This window comes from Triticum dicoccoides, chromosome 5A (genome assembly GCF_002162155.2).
Source record: "Triticum dicoccoides isolate Atlit2015 ecotype Zavitan chromosome 5A, WEW_v2.0, whole genome shotgun sequence".
In the NCBI taxonomy this organism is placed as follows: Eukaryota; Viridiplantae; Streptophyta; class Magnoliopsida; order Poales; family Poaceae; genus Triticum; species Triticum dicoccoides.
Genome location: NC_041388.1, coordinates 153659758 through 153671550, shown reverse-complemented (window position 1 = coordinate 153671550; position 11793 = coordinate 153659758).

The window sequence follows — 11793 nt, the reverse complement described above, 5'->3', positions numbered from 1 at the left end:
GATCCTTCTTCCTTCTAGCGTTGTAAGCAAAATTGACTTACTAGCACATTCAATATTCCCTTCATACTTCGATAACCAATCCATGCCTAATATCACATCCAATCCTTGGGATTCCAATACTATTAGGTCTGGGGGAAACACATAGTTACCAATCCTTAATGGTAACCGATCGCACCATAGACTAGCCATATACTCTGCTCTAGGCGAGGTTACTAACATGGGTGACCTAAGGGCTTGGGTTGGCAGTTTATACTTATCCAAAAATCCCCTTGAGATGTATGAATGCGATGCACCAGTATCAAAAAGAACGAGTGCAGTAAATGACTTAACCAAAAACTTACCGATTACTGCATCTGGCTGCTCTTCAACCTCCTCCACGTTAACATGGTTCACCTGTCCCCTATTGAAAGGGTTCGGCTTCTTCTCAGAGCTTCCATTGCCATTTCCATTCTGGCATTCAGGACATTCATTGGCGTAATGTCCGGTCTTCTGGCACTTAAAGCAAGTGACTTGGCTCAGGTCCCTCTTGGCTGAGGTTGATGGATTGGTACGGTTCTGACTGTTGCTTCATCCATTCCCATTACCATTCTTGCGGCCATTATGGTTATGCGAGCTACCTCCTCCATGGGTATGCTGAAAATGTCCTCCTGGTCTAGGGGTAAAACGTGGCTTCTGCTAAGCTCCAGAATTGTACTTCCCTTGTCCATGCTTCCTCTTGCGGTTCTCAATCTGCTGTTGCTTCCCTTCAATCATAAGAGCATGATCTACCAACTCCTGGTAGTTGTTGAAGGTTGCTACCATCAACTGCATGCTCAACTCATCATTCAGTCCTTCCAGAAACTTCTCATGTTTAGCTGCATCTGTAGCAACGTCATCTGGGGCATAACGTGCTAACTTACTAAAGTCCTCCACATACTGGCCAACTATCCGTCCTCCTTCGCGCAAGTTGCGAAACTCACGCTTCTTCATGGCCATAGCTCCTGCTAAAACATGGGCAGTACGGAAAGCTTGCTGAAACTTGTCCCATGTGATAGTGTCGATAGGGAAAGTGGCTGTGAAATTCTCCCACCATGATGCTGCGGGTCCTTCAAGCTGATGTGCGGCAAACTTCACCTTTTTCGCATCTGTGCATCCTGCCGTGATCAATTCCCTAGCTGTCTTGCGGAGCCAATCATCTGCTACTATCGGCTCAGTGCTACTAGAGAACACCGGCGGATTCAACCTAAGAAAACGGGCTAAGTGATCAACAGGTGGTAGTGGTGGTGGGTTGTTGTTGTTGTTCCCCTGATTTTGATTCTGGACTAGCAACTGCATCAATGTGTTCTGCTGCTGGATCAACTGAGTGAGCTCCGGTGGAAAGGTAAATCCGGGGTCACGTATTGGAGGCATCTGAGGGTTTAGAAAAGATGAGATTAAGAATAGAAGGGTCTAGAGAGAAAACACTACCCATATGCACATGAGGCAAAAGCAAACAATTCACTTCATTCAGTCAATCAAACAAGGGCATACAATTGATCTAACTATCGCAAAAGTGCTCGGACTACTATATTTACATGGTGGACTACTACTACTGTTGGGGTGGTCTATTAGAAATATTCTTCGGTTGCAGACTTCATGATATCTGCTCCAGCTTCATCAACATAATCATCATCACTATCATCTGGATCCGAGTCGGTGTCGTCGATGATGATGTAGTCTTCATGGTGAATCTCCTTGGGTTCTTCATCTTCTTCTACTGGTGTAGGGCCTCCCATAAATATTCCAATCTTCTTGATCAAGTCATCATTCTTCTCCACTAGTACTTCGATATCCTCTTCATAATCTTCACGCGTAGCCTTGAGTTCTTCCTCCAGTTCCTTGATTCTTGTTCTTGCCATCTTCAGATCTATCATGTCGGTGCACATCTGGTTCTCCTGATGTCGAATGTGCTGGTTTAACTCCCGGATAAAAGCTGCAATTGATCTATCCTTCTTGGTGCTGATCATCTCCTAGTGCTCGTCTCGGCGCCCACAAATCTGGTAGATAGTATCCTTGAGATCATTGCGGTAAACTTCTCCAATGCGTCCCATGGCGATGTGAGCTGCCATGCTCCTTCCTAGACTCCACGTCGGTGCATCAAAGGAAAACTTTATGGGCTCGGTGACTGGCATGAACGTCCTTCCTGGAACTTGAACTTGAATCATCCAGCGCTCCTCTTCAGGTAAAGTGGCGTTGTAGGTTCCGGTGAAGCTTGGTACTCCGATGTTCAGGTACTTAGTGACTTCCTTCAGGTGACGTCCAAAGGGTGTATCTTCATCCGGCTGTGTGAACTTGTTCCTTGCATCCACCATCCTAAAAGAGTAGAAAATATGAGGAGTCAGAATGAGAAGAGCGAGTAGTGATATAGGGCTTTAGCTTAGTGGTCGTGTCCTACAGTCAGCGTGTGCTCTGATACCATCTTGTAGCGACCAGACCTCAAATGGTCCAGTCTCTGTGCCCCGGTGTCATCCCTGGATCAGTAATGCTGACACCACATAGTACTTGAAGGATTTATAACAGAGTAGCAATCACACAATTATTACATCGAGTGTCTCAAAAGAGAACTTATTACAATAAATATGGCTTAAGGCCATCTAATAACGATAACATCGGAAGGCTTGGAAGATAAGTGAGTCCATCAACTCCAGTGGCATCACTGAGTATAGAACAACGACCTAAAGGCACCTTACTCGTCATCTGAAAAGTCTGCAACATGAACGTTGCATCCCGAAACGGGTCAGCACATGGAATATGCTGGCAATGTAACACATAGAGAGCAATGAAAGAATAAGGCTATACTACATGCATATTTGGCTGGTGGAAAGCTCTATGGTTACAGTTTTGCGTAAAGCCAATTTTTCCCTACTGCAAAGGAATAAATTTTAATTAACTATCATGGTAGTTGTTAAACATTGGGAGTGTAGACACCCTCTCAATCCCAATTAAGCATCATCATTAAAACCCAACAAATTTAATTTAGAGTAACATGATGAGATTCACATGATAATCCATGTACTAGATACTCAAGATATCCATAACCAGGGACACGGCTAACCGTGATTAGTTTATACACTCTGCAGAGGTTTGCGCACTTTTCCCCACAAGACTCGATCTCCACCGTTGGGATTCTCGCACTACATGATGTTTGAGAAATGGATGACCGAGACATAGTCTTTCACAAGCGCTTGCACCTTACGAACGGGTAGACCGTACCAACCTACATCCCCTACATCTGCTAGTCTACCACTGTAAGAGTTCGCACAACTTAGTCAACTATGCTAGAGCCCATAGTAGCTTGTGGCTACACACGGAAGTTTCTAGTATGAATAATCTCATGATCCCTTTGAGCCTGGGTGGCGGTCCAAAAGAAAAACAGGCAATCACTGGAATAGCCAGGTGCCTCAATCCACCCAGATGTGTGTTTAAGTTGCCACCTTAGATAAGCCATTAATTTAACAATCTCACATCTGTCATGGATACACTCACCCGATCCACGTCTACTAGCATAGCATGGCATAATAAGTAACTCCCAAAGGTTTGATAATAAATAGGTAATAGGTACTACCTCATCTACTTCCCAAACCCACAATTTAATTAGATCCTAATCATGCAATGGTGTGAGGATTGATCTAATGCAATAAAACTGGGTAATAGGAGGTATGATCACGGTGTTTCTTGCCTTGGTGATGATCCGTGAAACCTAGCGATTCGAAGTAGCAAGCGGCGCACTCCGGGTACTCTATCGCAAACAAACAAGCATACAATAAGTACTCATCTAATGCACAGGTAAAACTCGAATACGAGATCTAACCAGATTGTTCAACTTAAGAACTCCGGTTGGCAAAAAGAATCAAATCAAACGAGGCAACGAAAGACAAACGACAAACGAAACAAGCTCCATTTACTAATCTGAATCTAGGTCAAATTTTACTGAGGCAAAACTTGTTTGAGTTGGTTAAACGGAAAGAGGGTTTCGAGACGGAACTCCAGGCACTTGAATCGCTTGATTCCGATAAACGAGCGAAAAGTTAAACAAGAACGAGAATCGGATCAGAAATTGCGATCAGAAATAATCGCGGAATAATCCGAGAAAAAGAAAAACAACGAACAGAATAATGAACGTTAGTTCATTTTCTTGAACTAAATGATGAACGCGTTCAATAAAACGAATGGACGAGCGAACGCTCGCTAAATAAATAAACCGAAAAAAACCGATCTATTTAAAAAAAACGAAAACTAGGGTTTTCTAAAAAACAAATCGGTTTTTCTCAGAAAACCGGGCGGCGGGGCGGCTACCTTGGATCGGTCCGACGGGGCTCCGGCGGGGCTTCCGGTGGGCAGCAGTGGCGGCAGGGCGGCGACAGCAGCGGCGTGCGGCGGCAGCAGAGGCGGGGCTGCGCGGGCGGCGGCGGGTGGCGACTCGGGGCTCCCAGGGGGCCCCGGGGTGGCTATTTAAGAGAGGGGGCGGCCTTGCTTTGGGAGGGGGTCGTCGGCGGAGGCGTGCCCGGCTCGGTCTCCCCGAGTCCGGCGGCAGCTCGACGAGGGGAGGCGATGGCCTAGCGGGCCGGCCTGGCTCGGCTGGGCCTTTGGCCCAGTCGGGCGCGGGGGGTTTTTTTAAACAATTTCGCCGAAACTAAGAAAAATTCTAGAAAAAATAAATAAAAATCTAAAATTGCCAAAACAAATTTTCACTGACTAAATAAAATATTTAGAACCGGCTGAACATTTTCTTGGCCCTAAATGCAATTTTTCCTAAATTCAAATAAAACCACGAAAAACTCCAGAATAAAACCTTATTTGATTTTTTTATTAAATCCTCAATATTTCTTTATTTTGGGAAAGTCATTTTATTCCCTCTCTCATATTTTTATAATAGAAATAATTGAAGATAAAATATGTAAAATCAAATGATCCTATTTTCAAAATTTGAGAAAACTCAAATATGAAAATAACGAAATCCCCAACTCTCTCCGAGGGTCCTTGAGTTGCGTAGAATTTCTAGGATCAACCCAAAATGCAAATAAATATGATATGAAGTGATGATCTATTGTATAACGTTCCAAATTGAAAATTTGGGATGTTACATTACCGCTTTGCTCAGCCCCTCTTATAGCGTTGCTAGTTGCAGGTGAAGATGAAGTTTGTTCCATGTTGTAACATGGATATTGTTGGGATATCATTATTATCCCTTATTTACTTTAATTCATCTATACACTTGGTAATGGGTGGAAGGCTCGGCCTTATGCCTGGTGTTTTGTTCCAGTCTTGCCCCCCTAGTCTCTGTCATACCGGTGTTATGTTCCTTGATTTTGCGTTGCTTATGCAGTTGGGTGTTATGGGAACCCCTTGATAGTTCGCCTTGAATAAAACTCCTCCAGCAAGGCCCAACCTTGGTTTTACCATTTGCCACCTAAGCCTTTTTCCCTTGGGTTCCGTGGAGTCAAGGGTCATCTTTATTTTAAACCCCTGGGCCAATGCTCCTCTCAGTGTTGGTCCAAACTAGGCGATGTCCGGTGCCCCCTGGGCAACCAGGGTCTATGCCAACCTGACGTCTGGCACATCTGGCGTGCCCTAAGAACGAGATACGTGCGACTCCTATCGGGATTTGTCGGCACATCGGGAGGCTTTGTTGGTCTTGTTTTACCATTGTCGAAATGTCTTGTAACCGGGATTCCGAGTATGATCGGGTCTTCCTGGGAGAAGGAATATCCTTCGTTGACCATGAGAGCTTGTGATGGGCTAAGTTGGGACACCCCTGTAGGGTTTTGAATTTTCGAAAGCCGTGCTCGCGGTTATGGGCAGATGGGAATTTTTTTAATGTCCAATTGTAGAGAACTTGACACTTAACTTAATTAAAATGAATCAACCGCGTGTGTAGCCGTGATGGTCTCTTTTCAGTGCAGTCCGGGAAGAGAACACGGTCTCATGTTATGCTTGAACGTAAGTAGCTTCAGGATCACTTCTTGATCACTATTAGCTTCTCGACCGTGCTTTGCTTCTCTTCTCGCTCTCATTTGCGTAAGTTAGCCACCATAGATGCTTAGTGCTTTGCTGCAGCTCCACCTCACTACCCCTTTCCTACCCATAAGCATAAATAGTCTTGATCTCACGGGTGTGAGATTGCTGAGTCCCCGTGACTCACAGATACTTCCAAACAGATGCAGGTGCCGATGATGCCAGTGCAGGGGACGCTACCAAACTCAAGTGGGAGTTCGACGAGGATTCGGGCCATTACTATGTTTCTTTTCTGGATGATAAGTAGAGGAGCCCAGTTGGGACGATCGGGGATCTAGCATTTGGGGTTGTCTTTCTTTATTTTGGTTCCGTAGTCGGACCTTGATTGTATTCTGGATGATGTATGTCTATTTATGTATTGTGTGAAGTGGCGATTGTAAGCTGACTCTTTATCCCTTTCTTATACAGTACATGGGATGTGTAAAGATTACCCCTCTTGCGACATACCTACCATGCGTCTATGCCTCTAAGTCGTGCCCCAACACGTGGGAGATATAGCCGCATTGTGGGTGTTATAAAAGCCGAGCATAATTTTTTTTGAATAATCATTTCTCTTGAGAGCTCATGATTGGGGCATGAATATAACATTGACTTAAGCCTCCCCCAAGCTTGAGCGATGCTTTCTCCTTCGCAAGGACAAAAATTATATATATAATTACGATCACGATGAACAAGATGCATAGGATAAAACTTCTGGTGAAATTCAAATTTCAATCGCTTATAGTCCCATGATACCATATCATCACATAGCCTATACCATGTCAATGCATCTCCCTTCAAATATAAAGGGAAGACCTTCTTCTTGATAACATCATCGGGCATACCTGCAAGCTTAAATAATCCGCAAACTTCATCCACATAGATTAAGTGTAAATCGGGATGTAATGTTCCTTCTCCCGCAAAAGGATTAGCTAGCAGTTTCTCTATCATACACGAAGGAATTTCAAAGTAAACATTTTCAGTAGGTTCAGTAAGTTTAGGAGCAACTCTTTGCTCTACTGGTCGGGGTGAAGATACCCCGAACAAGCCCCTCAAAGGATTATGTTCCATAGTAACAAGTGACAGTAAATTTCAGCAAACTATATAAATTTTTCCTTACCAAATTCCACCTACCAAAGGCGCATCACTCCCCGGCAACGGCGCCAGAAAAGAGTCCTGATGACCCACAAGTGTAGGGGATCTATCGTAGCTTCTCAATAAGTAAGAGTGTCGAACCCAATGAGGAGCATAAGGAAATGATAAGCAGTTTTCAGTAAGGTATTCTCTGCAAGCACTGAAATTATCAGTAACAAATAGTTTTGTGATAAGGTCATCTGTAACAAGTAGCAAGTAGTAAAAGTAAACAAGGTGCAGCAAGATGGCCCAATTCTTTTTGTAGCAAAGGACAAGCCTGGAAAAACTCTTATATGAAGGAAAGCACTCCCGAGGACACATGGGAATTATTGTCAAGCTAGTTTTCATCACGTTCATATGATTCACGTTCGGTACTTTGATAATCTGATATGTGGGTGGACCGGTGCTTGGGTGCTGTCCTTACTTGGACAAGCATCCCACTTATGATTAACACCCATTGCAAGCATCCGCAACTACAACAGAAGTATTAAGGTAAACCTAACCATAGCATGAAACATATGGATCCAAATCAGCCCCTTACGAAGCAACGCATAAACCAGGGTTTAAGCTTCTGCCACTCTAGCAACCCATCATCTACTTATTACTTCCAAATGCCTCCCTCTAGGCCCAAACAATAGTGAAGTGTCATGTAGTCGACGTTCACATGACACCACTAGAGGGATGACAACATACATCTCATCAAAATATCAAACGAATACCAAATTCACATGACTACTAATAGCAAGACTTCTCCCATGTCCTCAGGAACAAATGTAACTACTCACAAAGCATATTCATGTTCATAAATATAGGGTTATTAATATGCATAATGGATCTGAACATATGATCTTCCACCAAGTAAACCAACTAGCATCAACTACAAGGAGTAATCAACACTACCAGCAACCCACAGGTACCAATCTGAGTTTTGGATACAAAGATTGGATACAAGAGATTAGCTAGGGTTTGAGATGAGATGGTGCTGGTGAAGATGTTTATGGAGATTGACCCCCTCCCGATGAGAGGGTCGTTGGTGATGACGATGGTGATGATTTCCCCCTCCCGGAGGGGAGTTTCCCCGGCAGAACAGCTCTGCCAGAGCCCTAGATTGGTTCCGCCAAGGTTCCGCCTCGTGGCGGCGGAGTTTCGTCCCGTGAGCTTGCTTATGATTTTTTCTCGGACGAAAGACCTCATATAACAGAAGATGGGCATCAGAGGGCCACCAGGGGGCCCACGAGGCAGGGGGCGCGCCCAGTGGGTAGGGCGCGTCCCCACCCTCATGGCCAGGGTGTGGCCCCCCTATGGATCTTTCTTCGCTCAGTATTTTTTATATATTCTGGAAATAACTTCCATGAAGTTTCAGGAATTTTGGAGCTGTGCAGAATAGGTCTCTAATATTTGCTCCTTTTCCAACCCAGAATCCCAACTGCCGGCATTCTCCCTCTTCATGTAAACCTTGTAAAATAAGAGAGAATAAGCATAAGTATTGTGACATAATGTCTAATAACAGCCCATAATGAAATAAATATCGATATAAAAACATGATGCAAAATGGACATATCACACATCAATCACTTTAAGATCTTCATCAATATTTTCACGAAACTAGAAGAACGCGTTTTTATAAACCAATCTTTTTTAGCACGCATCTTAGCGGTTCCTTCTTTGCACTCATCAATGGAAATTCCCATAGCTTTGAGAGACTCATTGATATCATGCTTGGGTGGAATAGATCTAAGTTTCAAAGAATCAACATAAAGAGAAATTCTATCCATGTTCCTAGCCAAACCATCAATATTAAGTAATTTTTCTTCAATCAAAGCATTGAAATTCTTATGCGAACTCTTAAATTCTTTAACACTATTCTCAAAATCAGGTGGCATCTTATTATAATTTCCATAAGAATTGTTGTAGGAATTACCATAATTATTAGAGGAATTACTAGGAAACGGCCTAGGATTAAAATTACCTCTATACGCGTTGTTACCAAAATTGTTCCTACCAACAAAATTCACATCAATAGATTCATTATTATTTTCAATCAAAGTAGAAAAAGGCATATCATTAGGATCAATAGAAGCACTCTTGCTAGCAAACAATTTCATAAGCTCATCCATCTTTCCACTCAAAACATTAATCTCTTCAACCGCATGCACTTTTTTATTAGTGGAAGATCTTTCGGTATGTCATTGAGAATAGTTAACCATAATATTATCTAGGAGTTTAGTAGCTTCTCCTAAATTAATTTCCATAAAAGTACCTCCCGCGGCCGAATCTAAAAGATTTCTAGAAGCAAAATTCAATCTGGCATAATTTTTTTGTATAATGACCCACAAATTCAAACTATGAGTAGGGAAATTTCATATCATCAATTTCATCATCTCCCAAGATTGTGCAACATGTTCATGATCAAGTTTCTTAAAATTCATAATATCATTCCTAAGGGAGATGATCTTAGCAGGAGGAAAGTAGTTGGAAATAAAAGCATCTTTACACTTATTGCATGAATCCATACTATTTTTAGGCAAGATGAAAACCAAGTTTTAGCACGATCTCGAAACATGAACAGAAATAGCTTCAATTTTACAATATCATTATCCACATATTTTTTGCATATCACACAAATCAACGAAATTATTAAGATGGGATGCGACATCTTCACTTGGAAGGCCGGAGAATTGATCTTTCATAACAAGATTCAGCAAAGCAGCATTAATTTCACAAGATTCCGCATTAGTAGTGGGAGCAATCGGAGTACTAATAAAAACATTATTATTGGTGTTGGAAAAGTCACACAATTTGGTATTTTCTTGAGCCATCGTGACAAAGCAAGCAATCCAAAACACGAGCACACAAGAAGCAAGTGAAGAAGACGAACAGATGAGGGGCAAAGAAAAGGCAAAACTTTTTGAAAATCGTTTTAGAAGTGGGGGAGAGAAAAATGAGAGGCAAATGGCGAATAATGTAATGCAAGAGATGAGAGTTTATGATGGGTACTTGGTATGTCTTGACTTGGCGGAGATCTCCCTGGCAACGGCGCCAGAAATTCTTCCTGCTACTTCTTGAGCTTGCGTTGTTTTTTTCCTTGAATAGGAAAGGGTGATGCAGCAATGTAGAGTAAGTATTTCCCTCAGTTTTGAGAACCAATGTATCAATCCAATAGGAGACAATGCACAAGTCACCGAATACCTGCACAAACAAACAACAACTTGCACCCAACACGATAAAGGGGTTGTCAATCCCTTCACGGTTACTTGCAAAGTGAGATCTGATAGATATAGATAAACTGTAAAGTAAATATTTTTGGTATTTTTGGTTTATAGATCAGAAAGTAAAAGATTGCAAAATAGTAGATTGGAAACTAATATGATGGTAAATAGAACTTGTATGATGGAAATAGACCCGGGGGGCATAGGTTTCACTAGAGGCTACTCTCATGATAGCAAATAATATGATGGGTGAACAAATTACTGCCAAGCAATTGATAGAAAAGCACAAATTTAAGACGATATCTAAGGCAATGATCATGAATATAGGAACCACGTCTGTGTCATGTAGACCGAAACGATTCTGCATCTACTACTATTACTCCACACATCAACCGCTATCCAGCATGCATCTACAGTATTAAGTTCATAAAGAATGGAGTAATGCATTAAGCAAGATGACATGATGTAGAGGAATTAACTCAAGCAATATGATAAAAACCCCATCTTTTTATCCTCGATGTCAACAATACAATACGTGCCTTGCTGCCCCTGCTGTCTCTGGGAAAGGACACCGCAAGATTGAACCTGAAGCTAAGCACTTCTCCCATTGCAAGGAAAACCAATCTAGTTGGCCAAACCAAAACAATAGTTTGAAGAGAATTATAAAGATATCAAATCATGCATAAAAGAATTCAGAGAAGATTCAAATAATATTCATAGATAAGTTGATCATAAATCCACAATTCGTCGGATCTCGGCGCAAAAAAGTATTACATCGAATAGATCTCCAAGAACATCGAGGACACCATGGTATTGAGAATCAAAGAGAGATAAGAAGCCATCTAGCTACTAGCCGTGGACCCGTAGGTCTGAGGTAAACTACTCACGCTTCATCAGAAGGGCAATAGAGTTGGTGTAGAAGCATTCCGTGATCGAATCCCCCTATGGAAGGATGCTAGTAAAAGCCCCTAGATGGGATCTCATGGGTACAGAAGGTTGCGGTGGTGGAAAAGTGTTTTCATGGCTCCCCTGCTTGGTTTGGGGATATATGGGAATATATAGGCGAAGAAACTAGGTCAGGAAGTGCACGAGGGGCCCACAAGTGTTGGGGATATAACTACTGGGTATGACCCGCCTAGGAGGGGCCGGCTCATGCCATTGGCGGCTTGGAGATGAAGAAGCCCGATAAGGTCCAAGAAGATATGAAGATGGCGGTTCATGAAGCAGGCCTATTGAAGGCCCACGACCTGGAGGCGACTTGAGGCCCAAAAGGATGAGCCGCCATACGTTTAACTTATTTTGTAAGGCAAGATTAGTTAGAAACCGAGCCAGTCACATTTGTGTGAAATGGCCGGGACTCTGTAAGCCACCGGGCATCCACCTGTATATAAAGGGGTGACCTGGCGGCAGGTTAACTCAAGTAATGATCAATCGAAAG